Source organism: Kryptolebias marmoratus, linkage group LG4 (genome assembly GCF_001649575.2).
Source record: "Kryptolebias marmoratus isolate JLee-2015 linkage group LG4, ASM164957v2, whole genome shotgun sequence".
Lineage (NCBI taxonomy): Eukaryota > Metazoa > Chordata > Actinopteri > Cyprinodontiformes > Rivulidae > Kryptolebias > Kryptolebias marmoratus.
Window position 1 is genome coordinate 3,758,258 of NC_051433.1, and position 16,928 is coordinate 3,775,185.

At 35.4% G+C, this 16,928-nt stretch overlaps 1 protein-coding gene across 2 annotated transcripts in view; it reads right to left on the reverse strand.

The window, feature by feature from the left end:
* Positions 1-16,928, reverse strand: part of LOC108244939 (dedicator of cytokinesis protein 3) — a 148,104-nt gene that overhangs the window by 46,950 nt on the left and 84,226 nt on the right. The window lies entirely within an intron of this gene.

The following is a 16,928-nucleotide window of genomic DNA, read 5'->3' on the forward strand; positions in this document are numbered from 1 at the left end:
AAGAAATCCACCCTATTGATAATACTTCAAGTCATCTCTTCTTCAGGTAAGTATTGATTATCAATAACTCCACAGAGCACCACATAAAAGAATCACAACTATTAGGAGCTAACCCTGAACTAATCACTCTGTTTGTTTGTGTCTCTTTCCTGTTCTATCAAACCCCAGCCGGTCAAAGCAGATGACGGCCCGTTCTGAGCCTGGTTCTGGTTCTGCTGGAGGTTTCTTTCTGTTAAACGGGAGTTTTTCCTTTCCACTGTTGCCAGAGTGCTGTTCAGGATGAGAGACTTCAACAAATTGAAGATCCAGTGCAATCTGCTGGCTTTCATAGATAGATTGTTTTTACTAATTGGTTTCTTTTAATGTATGTGAATGTTTTGTACAGTGCCCTGAGACAACTTTTGTTCTGACTTCGCACTATTTAAATAAACTGAATTGAACTATTTCTTTCAGAAATAACACACCATATCCCCCAAGCCCTCAGATATGATGATGAAACACTACAGTGTGTCAGTAGGTTTTTTTATAATTAAAACAAAGACAAGAGAGCAACTGCACAGAACATGTGAGTTCATACACGTGCTCACACACATGCATAACACACATAACCTGAAACATAGTTTTCCCCTAAAGCTTCTTCTAATATTAGAACTCTAATTTATCCTGTAGGCTCTGAACAGAAGGCAGTGGGGTTAAATGTCTGTTCAGTTCTTGGCAGGACAGCTGGATGTACGCATACACACACGTTCAGTGTCACTGAGACTCCAAACAAACTAACCAATCTGCAGTGTTTATTATTGAAATAAATTATATGTAGATGGACTGGAGAGGTTACCCTACATCTGTAAATATCAACAGTATAAAATCTTTCCACCCGTGGTTCCTCATTGCACATGCTCATATCTGTGTGTTAGAATGTGCATGACTACTTTCCATGATGTAAACAACATGTGCAGAGATCAGGAAGAAAACCCATTAGAGGAAAAGAAAATGGCAGCGAACCACAAACTCATTCTCTTTCCTAAAATTTTTCCATCTTCTTATCTAAAGTCTGTTTATCTAAGATATGACCAGTGAACAGAGTCTCTTTTCTATCCTGATCATTATATAACTGTGGCTGTGGTGGAGGAGGAGCTGTTTTTAGGGAACCTTAGCTCAGAAACAAGACAACAAGAGTTATTGCTTCAGAGGTTCCTCTGCTGTTCTCACAGAGCATGAAGATACAGACCTAAAGTAAAGAAAAAAAATATAAAAACTGGATTTGAAACGAATATAACACAGCAGTCAAGATGTCTAATCTTTTCATTTATTCCTGAGAGTGTGGATGGAGTTTTGTTGTGTAAGGTAGACACTGTGTAGGTTTCATTGGGTCTGATTCTTCTGCCCTGACTCCATCAATGCTGTCTAATAACAGAGAGAAAATGTGTCAAAATACTCCAGGATCAGTCTAATTCCAAAGAAAATGTGAAGTGTATGCAGGATTTGTTTACAGTCAGAAGACAAGTATCTTTTAGACAAAAAGTGTGTTAAAGTAATGTTATGTTTCATTTTGAGCTCTTAGAAACAGAAGACTAGATGAAAATTTCCGTGTTAGTTTTGTAGGATCATATTGCACTCTGTCATACTTTATACCCTGCTGTTTTATAAAATCTTCTTATTGCTTTTATATGTAGAGCAGAAAAGCAGAGAATAAAATAGTTTTATTAGCACTGAACTGGAGCAATGTAATGAAAGAAATATGAGAATTCTTCAGAAAACATCCTCACACATGTTATAAAAGAAAATATAATAAATGTGATGTACAAAAAAATAACTGTACAAATTTAAAAGACTTCACCTCATGTTCATGGTCAATTGGAGTATCTCCATCAATCTTTTTTAGCAGTAATATTTTTTTAATCATAATTCACTTTGCGATTTGTTTACTCTGCTGAAATGAAATTAGGTTTTCAACAAGTTCAAAGAACCTGTTATGAAAATCGGAAGCTAAAATCCTGAACTAACCCTAACTACTAATGCTATCGCTCACATTTGTTGGCTTACTTGTATATTTCTTCTACTGCATCTCATGACAAAGCTAGTTTTTTGTAACGTTTATATTCGTGGTCTAAGATTTAATGATTAGGAATTGGACTGTCACACTAAAGTGCTTCACAGCACATTAAACAAATCTGAGAAGGAAATAGAATATTGACTAGTAAGACTGAAAACAGAAAATAGTTCTTTATATTTGATTTACTTCAGGGTTAGATTTGAACAAAGAATGGGTTCTGAAGTGATTCACCAAGAGCTTAGATTGAAATGTGAAATTATAAGATTCCTAACCTTGTTTGGAAGAAAAAACTCTGATTAAAATGCCAATGTTATACTTTATGACAACACTCACTTTAAAAGGCTATTTCAATAATCGAGTGAAAATAAGGTTGAAGAATAAAATCCAAAGAAGCAATACAAACATCTCAAAGATAATTTGAATGCAAGCGGTTAATCTGAAGGCACAAAAAGTGGTAAACAAAAACACAGAAGAGGCAGAAAACAAATTAAATGTGTGAATAAAACTCAAAAAGCAGAGGAGGCAAAATAGACTGAGAAAATAAAATAAATATCTTTCTAAATTAAAACAGGAAGTGATGACTCAAAATCACAACAGTTTTAGCTAACTGACACAGATTTTAGCCAAATATTAATTAGCTCCACAGTTTTTAGGTAGGTTGCAGTCGTTCCAGTTTAACACAACATTTTGTACCTAAAGGTTTAGAAAGAGATTTGAAACTTCAGTTGTTCATATATTGTTATAAAACTCTGAGTCAGTGTGTCCAAAGGGAAGCTTTTGCTACAGAATCAGCATCTATTTCTATATATCTCCTGCTGAGAGCCGTTCAAACCATCCTGTTGGAGCTGGATGATTAGCAGGATTTCAGCACTCAAGGTTAAAAATACTAAAGTATTTCAGCCAAAAAGTAGCCCATTTCAAATAGATTTTCACCGGTTGCTTAGCTACAACCCAAGGCATTTCCCTTTGCATCTGTTTAGCATTTATTTTAAGGGAGAAAACCGGTGGACACCGAAGCTAATGCTGTTTGATCCACACTACGAGAGAATCAAAGTGGGGTTGTAGAGTGCAATTTGGAGCACTGAAAGTAACACTGACAAAGAAGACACACTATCTAAAATACACAGATACTGCATCCACTGCACAGAGATCAGATATAAGAAAAGTAATCACCAAACAGCAGCACATAGATCATTTCAAAGCTGTGCATTAGGATTTGCAGGGTTTGGTTGTTCTTTTATATCCATACAACAAATTGAACATGAGTAAAAGATAAAACCAGCAAATGTCAGAACTGATAATCTATCTACATCAGAAAACCTGGTGCAATTTGTTTTAGTTTTACTGCTACCAACAAATCCTTAAACCAAAAAAAAAAAAAAGCCTCAATCAGTCCTCACATCAGTGAAAGCTCACATATCACCATTTATAGCATAAATAGATATTCTCTGATGCTAATGGTGCACTTCAGCCAAACAAGCAGAACAGCTCCTGTCTGTATTGAGCTGCGGGCTCAATGCAGACAGGAAATTAACGGTCATAATGAATAATACAGGATATAAAAAGCACACTTTTATTTACAGCAGCATGCTGAGAAGAGCCATGAATAGGGAACAAGGTTAATAAACACATTAACACCAGAGAGCTGTCCAGTTCTCTCCGTTATTGTACTGGAACCACTGAGAGCAACTGTAAAGTACCAGTTAGGATCACGTTCTCCGGTTCAGTGCTTTTATTTAGAGGCAAGCTTTCCCCAAAGAAAAGTGTAGTAATAAAGCAAATAACTGCAGATTTACACATAAATATGATGCACCACGCTTGACCAGCTTTCACTTCACAGGAATAAAATAACTTATTTTGCAATAAAAATATTAAATATTGAACTCAAAGTTTAAAACTCATTTATAAATATAAGACAACTAGTCAGACATGTTGGTAAAACTGATTAAATAAAACATGGGAGAATAAATAAATATAAGTTCCCATGAAGTGCATGACATAAATATAGGAATTAAATAATGATAAACCAAGCAAAACAAAATTATTATTTATACCTTACTCAACTTGATACGAGTGGCCAAAGTTTAGGTATTTGAACAATTCTGTGTGTGTTTAAATTAAATTTATGTATGGACTCCAAATATAATTAAATAAAAGTATATCTATTCATTACATTTCTGAAACCAGTATTAAATAAGTGTCTTTACAGGTTCAGTTTTGGCAGAATGATAGGAATAAAAATCAAAGTTCCATGTAAACTATTCTACTTTGGTAAATATTTGCATTTTATTATATATATATATAAAATGTCATTATTTATTGAGGCCAAAGTCTGCAGAACACTTAACAGTGGAATAAAACAAAAGTCTGTCAATTTAAGGGGAATATATTACCAATTTTAAATCTGTCTGTTTGTTTTCCTTCACCACAGGTGCCTGCACAAACGGCACGCTTTGATCAGTAAGGAGGATATTAATATTTATCGTGCATTCAGAGATTTGCAGAACCAGATTTATGTTTGCTCCATGTCAACATCAAATGGCCAATATAATCACAGCCATAATAAGTCACAAATAAATCAGCATACTTATGTAAACACGCTTAGTTTTAAACTTTTTTGAGAGTAAACTAAAACCTTTCATTATATGAAACTCGCTGTTGACAGGAATAAATTCAAATCCAAAGGGCTGTTTTTGAGGCAATCATCCCAGCTATGTGCCATCTGCACTTATTTTACTCAAACAGCTTGCACTGCATGAAAATCTCTTTTAAAACCAGGACTGTGGATTTATTTGGGACATGTGGCCATCACAGTCAGTGAATACATGTGCTTGAACTTTGTGCTCCACTTTGAATTGATCAACTAGACCAGGAACAGGCACACCAGCTGGCACAGCGGGGAGAACTCTTCACCTTCAGCTGGCACTCAAAATATGTCCACCCACACTACAGATACTCGGTGTTTTAAAATCAAACTGCCTGACATGTCTGTCTTTGAAAGAAATACAGATTTTCTCAGGTACAACTGAGCACATATTTTGATGGGTTTTTTTTACTTTCACAGAGTGAAAATCTGTTTTGAGTCAACTATTTGTGGATTCTGCCTCCCTTCCTACCTCTTCCCCCGATAACTGCCTACTCTGCCTCTTTCCCCAGCTAGAGTGAGTAATCACACCTTCCCATCCTCCAGGAGCTTACAATCATACACCTGAAGACTGCCTACCATCGTTTCAGAAATATGAAAACAGCAGAACAGATTTCCGTTAATAATGCAGTTTATAAAAAACAGATTTAATTAACCTGAAACTTTGAACTTGTGATACAGACAAAGTGAAACAAATCACTATTTTACTAACTAAAGAACATTTTCTGTGAAAATTCAGTGTGGATGCTGAGCGCTGAATGACTTTGCTAAAATTTGCTGAAGAAGTGGAAAATGAGTTATTTAAAGGTAAAAATAGCGGATTAGTAGCTAAAAGCTAAAACGAAGCAAAAGACTATATAAAAGCCAAATGTAACAAAATTTAGGCTCAAACTAAAATTTGCAAATTTCCAGCTTAAAGTAGCCCTAACCAAAAGCTAAATGAAGCAAAATGCTACATCAAACTTTTTGACTCGCCCAGCAGTTTTAATGTGTATTTTGCCTTTTTTCAAGCTGTAGTTACTTCTGTTACAGTTTCTATTTGGTTATGTTTATTCTGTTGGTTCGTATGGTTCGATACATTCTGAACAGCATGATGCCTTCTAAACGTATGACAGAACTTGATATTTGCTAAACTCTGCATAAACTGAATTAAAATGAAGAACATTTTCACAGAAGTGCCATTGCCACTGTCTGGGATGGCACTTGTTGACCTGGTAACCAAACCTGCACAGACAAAGCTCGTCCCTTTCTGTGGGAACCAGCCTGTTATTATAACACATTATGTGCCTCCGCTGTGTAGTCCTTTGTGTAGAAATCAGGCTTATTGCTTCCTTTCTCTTTTAAATATCAGAGTCAGATAAGCCACATAACTCACTGTGGGTTTGTAACGCCATAATAACATTTTAATACAACTTACTGATCACAAAAATACATTGATTTGAGTCAATGATCAAAATTAATCCTAAGATGTTTATAAAGGCTCAACACTGTGAATCTGAGCACATATATTAATAGATGGGTCATATTTTTGTAAATGATCAGACCTGAAAAGGTGGATAAAAACTAGATTGCCTCTGAAAGTTTGTTAAACAAATGCTGATCTACATGTGCAAGATTATAGATGTCTAAATGGAGTGCACCACACTAAAAATGTAAATAGGCAGTATTTTACTAAACAAGTGCTGATGATTGGTTCAGACTGGGACTGATGTCAATTCCAGACAAATCACTGCATAATACATAAAGGTATGATTGCAGATTCAGATGCAGAATTTAGTAGGACAGTCTGTGCGTCCTAAACTGCCTTTCTAGTTCAGATGATGACATAAACATCCTAACTCACTGAGACAAGCTGAACTGTGAATTTAATCAGGTAACTGATTACTTTGGGAAGTTACCAGTTTGAGATTTCCTAATTGGCTTTGAGTCTGCCTGGCACATCTCAAATCAGAAGGGACACTTTCTACACCTCTGATCCATTAGCAAATGTCCTTCCTCATCTTCACGCTTGTCAAAACAGCTGCTGCCTTACCGAAAACAAAAGTGATGAGAAAAATCACCAGGGAGGACGAACAAAAAGCCTCTGACTTCAATTTTATTATCTTCTGCTAAGCTGTTATTGTAACATGCTGCCACTGCATTTTAGGATAAATATATCCTAAACTAACTTTCCACTCTTATTTATAAACTTCCACAGATAGAAGAGTGACAGGTTAAGCCGCAGCAAATCAATCACACCAAAGATATGAGTTACCAAGATAGCCATAACCCAGGCAGTTTTACAGATATTGCACTAAAATGTAGTGTGGCAGTAGCCGAGAATGATCCCCAACTTAAACTCTGAGCACTAATTCATCACAAAAGATTTGTTTAAAACTTTGGTATCATTTCAATGAAACCCAGAAAGTAATCATTGGATTGAAGTTTTCATCTGTAACTGCTTAATCTTTGTCGTCAACCCAATTCAAATGGCTGCCACAGCTAACTGACTTTAGCCAACCCAAAAATTAATATACCACAGTGAATTTTACAGTTATTGAGCTAAAATCAGGTGTGGTAGTAGCTGACAGTCTTTCATAGCACATGCTCCAAATACTAACAGAAAATGTGAGATACTACATGAGATCACCCATGTTATTTTCAATGTTTGACCAAAAAAAGCTATAACTGTAATTTTTCAACATCTTAGTCTAAAACACTGGTATGAAAGGAGGCGACCAATATGCATTCCCTAAAGGAATGCTAGCATTTATTTTTTTAACAATTTATATGGAGATTTAATCCCAGACACTATTTTTATGTGTATGGCTTTATGACATTATTTTAAAGGTAAACTATTGTACAACTCTGAGAACTTTATTTTCAGTTTGTGTTCCTGTGCCTTTAAACTGAGACTGAATGTCTCAGTTGTTGCTTTGTCAGAAACCAATGTTTACTGCCTGGGACTGGCAGAGCTATTGTTAGCTTAAGCACTTTGCAGATGAGCATCAGAAAATTAATATGAATGTCCTCGATTGAAGTATAAATCCACTGAGCTAAGCCGCCAGCAGGCCCAAGCTGTCAAAAACTTCAGTGAAGGCGACTCTTCTAGCAGGAGTTCGGCACCATGCAGCATGCAATATGTGGCGTGTGTGTGTGTGTGCATGTGGTTGTGTTTGTGTATGAATGCTCCATCTTGTGATCCATCCCAAATCCTCTCATGACCTTGTTTGAACCCTTTCTGGTGACACGCAAGAAACACACACACACACTCACGCACCCCATCATACACACACACACAACACACACACAGAGATGGCAGTGTGTGATAGCAGGGATGCTAGCCTGCTTCTTTCTCATGCTGTGTGTTTTTGAAAAGGTCTACTCGGGAAGGACAGCCTCCCCTCTAATGTAAACTGCAAACATGAGTTTTTGATGCAACCACAGAATATTTTTACCACAACAGGAACAATATACACAAAATTCACAAAATTCAAATTAGTCCAAAACTTCTTAAAACTTTGTAGTCGAAGTCCTCTGTAAAGAGGACTCCACCTCAGTTCCTCTGATTTTCAATTCTTTTTGGAAGTCCTGATTATTGGAACACAAGCCTGAAAACTGTCTGATTTTAAGTGAGCACTGAAGACTCTTTTTTTATCTTCATGTTAATTTATACTGGTTGCCTGATTATGAATTAATCACAAGAAAGTCAAAAGAAAATGAGATGTTTTAAAGAGGACATTAAAATCATGGAACAGCATTCCTCAAACACTTTCAGAAAAAGTTTTTTTTTTCAGGTTTATGAATAACACTTTTGAGCTGAAATTGAGCTTTAATTTAAGATGGTATATCATTGACATATATTATAATACTACACCAATTGCCCCTGCCTTCTGTTATTGTTGGGATTAAAGCCAGCAGAACCTGGTTTATAGAAACTGGGTCCAGTTATTTTTTAGAAATCAGAGTCTGAACAGTAGAGATGTACGGCTTTAAGGTCTGTCTGCTCCCTCGCACACAATCATGGTGTCACATGACCTTTCTTTTAAGCATGAAATAACTAATTACAGCTAAACTTATTTGAAAAATGAATATTTGAACAAACAGAAGAAGGTAAGAACTACACAAAGCAACAAAAGTCAATACCTGAAAAACAGGCTTTGAGGTGTAATTAAATTTTTTTTTAAAGGGCAAATTCATATTAATTTACATAAAGGGGAGGGACTTAATACTTGTACTGGGACCAAGAAGATGCTGGTTCCTTTCCGGCTACAACTTCTGGGTTTCCATATTTGGTATTATATACCTTCAATGGTTTACGTCAGTTTGCTAATTTTGGTAATAAAAACCCAAAAAACCTATGATTATTTTCATGGAAGAAACTGGAAAGGAGTAATGGTCTCACAACAAAGTCTGCTTTGTTGTGGTTTCACCTTTTAAACACTTCTGAGGACTGGATGAAGAATTAAAACATTTTCTTTTTTGCTCCTGAAAGACTAGAATGATGATAAAAAGTTCTGTCGATTTTATTCTTAGAAACTGTATTTTAATGAGTTCAAACTATTTTTTTAAAAACAAAAACAAATTTGCCTACAGAAGCAAAGCTGGTAAAAATCATATTATCTAGTATATTTTACTTCATGATAACATTTCTCACTTCACATAACCTTAATATTAATTAAATTATAATGTATTTTTGAATCTTTTTCAAGTGAGAACTAAATTTATGCTGCTTTGTGCTCAAATGGTGAAAATCATTCAATTGCTATAGATGCCTGTAATGCTGCTACAGCTGTTTTGACACACGAAAAACAAATAAAGTCTGAAGAATCAGGTACAGATTTTCTCTGCAGTTGCCTTTTCACACATGCAATTCACAGCAGGAGAATCTCTCTGTAAAATGTGTTCACACAACAAATAACTCCATGGCGACATGAACGAATACGCGAAAGGAGACGTGGTGTAAAAGGTACACCGTGAAAATCACAGGGTTTGTTTACAGCAACCAAACATGGCCGGGAGGGCTGCTACTGTGCTGCTGGATGGATCTACAGCAAAACACGCTTCTCAGTTTTATTACAGTAATTATAGTATAGTGGCTTTTTATCCTCTGACAACAAAAAGAAAAAAAAATACAATTTAAAAATAGAAATAGAAATATGTATATCTTGTATATACTATTGTAAAGACTAAAAAATAGGAGAAAATTTAGAAAAGGCCTTTTATATGCAAAACAAATAGCAGTATTCTGAGCAATATCCCAAAAAGACAATCTAACTTAATAAATATAACTAGAAACACTGAAAGAAACTTTGATTGTGCCTCCAACTTGGTGTGTTTAGCTGTTTGCAGAAAAATTATGTGTTGGAAATCCCTATTATTTCCTATCACACCAAACTGTAGCTCAGTATCTCTTAAACTGACTGAGTTATAACAAATTTACTAAGGTAGATGTGGTGGCCATCTTGAATCAATCAGTTGGACCAAAAAACTAATCGATCACAGAGGCACTTCCAATTATTCATTTCTGAGAGTTTTATATAAAACGGCCAGTGGTTCATGAGATATTTCAAAGAGTTTTAAAGAAATATGAAGGATCTCCGTTACATTCTATAGTTTGTTTTTGGCAAATTAATGCATGTTGTCATGTTAATTCAAAATCCCACTTAAAGTAATAACAACCACCTGTAAAAAAAAATTTGAATGCGATCTAGAATAAAAAATAAAACAAAAAGTGCGAAATTTAATCTTAAGAAAATTATTAAAAACTGTAATAACCATCTATAAAACAAGTCTTATTTTGAAATACTCTAAGGATTACTAAAATAGTGAGAATAACAACCAGAGATAAATGCTGCAATCATTCCAAATTACAGGAAATAAACTGCAGATGTTTGCAGGGAATTTCTAGGATTGGATTTAGTCTTTATCGTTTACAGATGCAGTATTTTAAATGTTACATGATATTAAGATGTTGAACATAAACCAGAGACGTTGTTCTGCATCGTTTTACTGTACGAAAACAATCAATAAAATATAATTAAACGTGGATGTGGACTGATGAGTTATTTACACACTTTTCTACTGATGCACTGTTAAAAAAGCAGCTACTGTATGCCAACATGGGCCTTGTCGCCATGGCAACGACAAGTGAGTCACCGAAGCGAATATATGACACTGCACTTACTGAACTCTATAGATCCAGGAAAAATTCTACTTAAATGTTTCCATGTAGCCAAAAGTACAGAGAAATGACACATTTCCTCTTCGTGGACAAACACTTAAATGACACATGCTGTCTAGTCTAAACATTAAGAGATGAGAGCATCAACTTACAGGTGTGATGAAGGGAAGATGAATCCACCAGTTTTGCTCCTCACCCTTATCCTCCCTCTTTCACTTCGTGAACTCGACCACTGATGAGCGACTAAACTAAACAGCAGACCGGAGGAAAATCACAGCCTGTCAAACGATTTCAGATGCGCTCACATTGTTCAGCAACAACACCACCACCCTCTCTCTCTGCTTGTATTTCTGAGTCTACCTTTTGCCTCATTCTTCCTCTCTCTCCTGCTCTGACCTGCTCCCAGTCTCCATCTTTCCATCGTCCCTCACCCGCCCACCCCCACATCCCTCTGTGCCACCCACCCACCCACCGGCCAGTCTGCCGCTCTACTCCACTCCTGCGATGTTAGGAAGCGCACAAAGCTGAGAAAAGATACAGCAAGGTGTTTACTCTAAAGATAGTGATATACAGTACACTTGATGATAAAGACATTTGACAGCAGAGCTCATATCCTGAGGCTTTTGCCCACAGAGAGCCTTTCAAACCAAATGTGTGATATTTGTGTGTTTGTGAAAGCTAGAAAGTAGCGAGACCCGAGAGGCTGAGAGACTGTGAGATGGGGCCAATAGTCAGAGAAAGTGCCAGCAGTGCTGTGAGTCATCTCCTGCACTACCTCTGGGGAAAATCTAACACCTTTTTGCTTCTTGTTTTCACCTGGTTAATTGTTATGACACCCAGATGAATAGTAAGGTCTTCTAAGCAGTACTAGTCTCAAAAATAGAACAAGTGGGCAAAGCACATGAATAAAGAAAGGAAAATCATGTTCTGCTGACATGTTTTTGATGGAAAGCCGCCATTCTAATGTTTCTCTGACTCCAAGCAGACTTTTGGATCATGTTATGACTTGCATGAGTTTGAAATAATTATAGTTCTATTTATTGATTATGAACCAACCAACTGCTGAAAACGTGTCAAACATCTGAGGTGATTACTATAAAGCCTATGGTATGATGGTCAAAAACATGCTACCAGAACCAGAAGCAATGGGAAAGGACTTTTGCTGTATCACACTAGTATTGCAGTGCTCAGATGTAATAATTGAGCGATGATGAGAATACAGCACCTGAATGCTGATGCTAATTGCTAATTGTCAATGGAAGCTGCTGAATTTGATGCTGCAGGAGTGGACACATGTTTTGATATTTGTCATTTATAAAACTGCTTGCTGCATAATGTAACATTTGACATACAGACACTAAACTGGATGTGAAAACGTACAGACAAATATTAGTTTTAAAAATCTGCAAGAATCTGCAAGAAAGCTGGCTTTTTCACTCACTTTCAGTGCAACTGGAACACAAGCACATAATCTAATAATACCATCACAAATAAGGCTGATACTACCTGAATTAAGTACTGAAACAATACCTTTTTAAATAACATATTTTAAAGAAATCCTGAATTTTGCAACAGTTAAACAGAATCTGCAAAGATTGCTGTCAGTAAAATCTTCATTTCATCACAGTTTGGTATTTACAGCTTGGTTGCAAATCTCCAGTGAATCAATACACTACCTTATTACAACAAGTAATATAATTAGGTAATTTAGCTAATAAATGAACAAAAACATTAGAGGCCATATTTATCATTGAGAAATCTAAAATGCAAACACTGTAAAACAAACAAATAATGGACTACCAATGCAGCAAACATCTATTTGTCGCCTTGTTGTTAATCCCTACTTACACGATTGGAAGCTGTTGTACATTCACACTAAATTTAAAGAACAGCCTTATATTACTTCTTATAATGAAACAAGTTCAACTCTAATACTGGTAAAATTAAATGCCAGTAAATTTTTAAAGTTTACTTTCCCATCTCCATGGTGTCATTAGCTTGCTATATGATAACTGACAGTTTGATGAACCATGTCACTGGGTGTCAGCTCTATAATTAGATTACAGATATGAAGTTGTCTGTAAGCTTCCCTTCTGAACTACTGTTGTTGCAGGGCGCAGGACTGACATGTCTCCCTACACATCTTATTCACAATCTTCTCATCTCATATTTCCTCACACATTACAGGCACGCAGTGTGACAGCCAGACACGGGAAGATGTGAGTCAAAAGTCGAAACCAGAGGCACTGCTTTAAAGGTGTGCTGTTTGCTCAACTACAGAAAGCTGTCAGTCAATCCATGTAAACCAAATGACTGCGCAGGCCTGCAGGAGAGAAGAAAGATCAGAATCCACTCCTGTCTGCTGCACATATACAGTAAGACTGACTAAATCAGTGATTGATGGAGGGGATGAATTAAAGGTTCTTGTTGAAAAAACATCAAAATTTGTTTCTTTTTTTACCCCTAACAGAGATGATCTGACAAAATTAAAAGTTAAAATTAGAAATTGTGTGTTAATATTTAAAAGTGCATTAATTTAGTCATAGTTAATGCTATAAACCTCAGAGTAATTGCAACACAATTGTTCCTCTAGTGCCAAAAGCAAAAGGAGAATAATATTTCATGAACCACTGAACAAACTTTAATGAAACTCTCAGAAAGTAATTATTAGATGTACATCTGCAGCAGATTAATTCAACCACAATCAAAATGGCCTCCTCAACCAACTGATTTTAAGAAACACAAAACTTGCTGTACCACAGTTTTGATATTGAGCTAAAATTTAGTAAAGTAGTAGTGGAAAGTCATCCCCGTCTTACACTCTGAGCACATAATTGACCAAAATATGTCATAAACCAGACAGTAATGATTGGGTGTACATCTATAACTCATTAACCCAATTCAAGGTGGCCGTCATACCTAATCAACCTTAGCCAACCCAAGAATGGCTAAAACTCAGTCAGTTTTACAGATACTGAGCTGAATTTGGAACGGTAGTAGCTTAGAGTCATCCTCAACACATCCTTTAACACATCTCAAAAGATCTCACATAACATTATTTATAAGGTTTGATCGAAATGACTACAACTCTGTTGTATCTTGAAGTAAAATGATTTTAGTAGTTTGCATAAAAGGCGATGAGTGATAAGCATGCTAGGCCTGTAGTTAACACGTTTTCTGTTCATGTTTACCTAATAAGTTTAAACGTTACACACAGAAAGAAAAAAAACATCTGAACTAATAAAAATGTCAGGTGTCAAAAACTTAACAGCATAATTACAGCTACAAGTTTAACTACACATACAGTATAAACAGTATTTCTTTAAACATGTTTTCTTTGGATCTGAACTTTTTTTTTTCAAAGTCCCGACTCTTCATCGTGAAGTTCTGACAGCTCCTGAAGAACACAGGTTCAGCTTTTTATGTTCACATTATCTGTCTGCAGATTTACCAACGTACTGTCATATGATAAACTATTTTTACCTTTAATGCAATACCCAGAACAGGCAGGTGTGACATTGTGACTTGATAAAATATTTCTTTTCTTTTGAGCATTCAGCCGTATCTCCCCCCAGGGGTTTTCACCTTTTAATGGGCTGCTCCAGTCCAGTCTCATGGCAAAATGTGAAATGGTCACAGAACAGCTCAGTGTTATGCTATATAAATACTTTTTTTTTCCTGTAAGACTTTTAAAATTATAAATTTATACAAAAAGTCCTGTTTGCATGTGATTTAACAAGATAGGGAGTCTCAGCATTCAAAGAATGTTTTTGTGCTATTATTACAGAGTATGTTTTAATATAAGCCATAACATAACATGTTTTCCCTATCCAAATAACTTTTTATTATTTTTTATTATCACAAGTGAAATCTTAAAGTATATTTAAAAGACCTGTAGTTTGGATGGAATACATAGTTTTGTCTGTAGATCAACTTCCCAACCTTTTACAACTTCAAATGTCAACAATTTTACCAGCTAAATAAATACCAACATTCTGAATTCAGAAGCAAAACTGCAAGACTTTATGCATTTATTTGTGTGATCAATAAGCATGAAAGAAAACCTTTTTCCCTTCAGGCACAAATCAATACATTCAGTTTGAATGGAAGTTTTGCTTTAATTCAGTCTATCTTTTTTTTATTTTAAGTTTTATTCTTCTAAGTTGTTATTATCTACACTATTTTGCTATTATATGAGAATGTTTAAAACAAAAAAAGCATAAAATAACATAAAAAGGCAGACCAAAAACCTCTTATTTGAAAATAAAACTGAAAAGCAATGCATGCATCATTTAATGTAAAGTAATGAACAAAACACACATTAGCATTTCTTGTTTCTCACAAACACAAAGGCTTAGAAACTGGAAAACATACAGATGAACATGCAGAACTGTTTTCTCTCTGCTCAGGTTTCCCTAAAATATGGAAACATGGAGTTAAAATAAAGGTCTAGCATTCCATGAAGGTGTGCATATCCCCTGCTGCCTTTATGCTAGAATTTAAGACTAAGATCATATACTGAGAAATGACAACATAACTGTTTTGGCCAAACCTTAAAAATACCATTATGAGCAATCTTAAGCAATATTGTGATATCTTGCATGATCTCACACAATCTGTTAGTGCTTGGAGTTGAATGACTGTCAGCTACTACCACACCAAACTGAAGCTCAAAATCTGTTATGAGTTACATGGCCATTTTTGTGTTTACTAAGATTCTTTATTGTGGCAGCCATTTTGAATCAAGTTAACTTTAAAAGTTAATCAGTTTTAGACATCCATTAAAAACTGTCCAGTGATTCATGAGATATTTTGCTAACAGTGCAGGACAAATGAGCCCCTGGTGCACACACAAGCAAAATCAGTCGCTATTTTTACTCAAGGTAGAGTAACAAATTACTCTAAACTAATTTGCTAAGCTGGATTACTTCAGTCTTCCTCTAAAGAGGACACACACACACACACACACACAGACCAGACAGACGAAAGAACAAGACAAAAAAAACAAGTTTGTCTTGTGTTTTAAAAGACACTACAAGTTTTGTCCTTGACTTTGTGAATGAGACCAATTATCCCCAGACTGGTGGGAATACTTCCACGTTGCAAGAAGCATCCAAATGTATCCACAGCTCTTTACTGTTGATTTTCACTTGTTTCTGAAAAGAAACTGAAACATTGAAAAATGACAACTAGGCGTCTTTTTTTGCTCCAGACTTTTAATTCTTACAGCCACTACTTATATTACTGTCTTTATGGTCTCATTGTATTTACCATTTCTGTTTTCTATAATTTTTTATTATTTAAAGGGCTCTGAGGGAAAATTTGGTTTAATTAATCATTCATCATTGCTGTTTTATTATATTTCTAAATTCTGTCATTATTTTGTTATTTCCCTGTGGTGTCTTTGCTGTCAGAATTATTTGTATGCCCTCTGCTGTAATGACTTTATAGTTTTAAAGATTACAGCTGGCTTTGATCACTATTAAAATAATGCTTTAATCATAAATCATTTCCTTTCTTAGAAAACAAAGTTTTCAGCACATGTGTAGAACTTTGTTTTAAGTGGATTTTTTGTGGATTTCCTGCCTTTTCATATTATTAATATTTATACTGGTTCCATAGTATTCAGAGTCTGGTCTGCATTTTGGACCTTCCCATTACTACTTTACACAGCCAAAATTTCATGTAATTACTTTGGTAAATCCTGATTTAAAGATGTTTCATCATCTCGTGAAAATGTTAAAAAAAAACTTCACAATAACAACTTTTCATCTCCCTTTCCCCTCAATTCAGTTTATTTATATAGTGCCAATTAACAACAGAAGTTATCTCAGGGCACTCTACAAAAGAACAAAACAACAAGTCTAAATCATAAATCCTATTCAAATCCAGGTTTAAATCCAATTACAGTTAATTCAGTTCCAGTTACGATACATTCACAAACCAGAGACCATGAAAAGCCAATTAGTAAAAGTTATCTGTCTAATGAAGCCAGCAGATTGCTTCGAAACTTCACTTCATTGCAATCCCCAATCCTGAGCAGCATGTTGGCGACAGTGGAAAGGAAA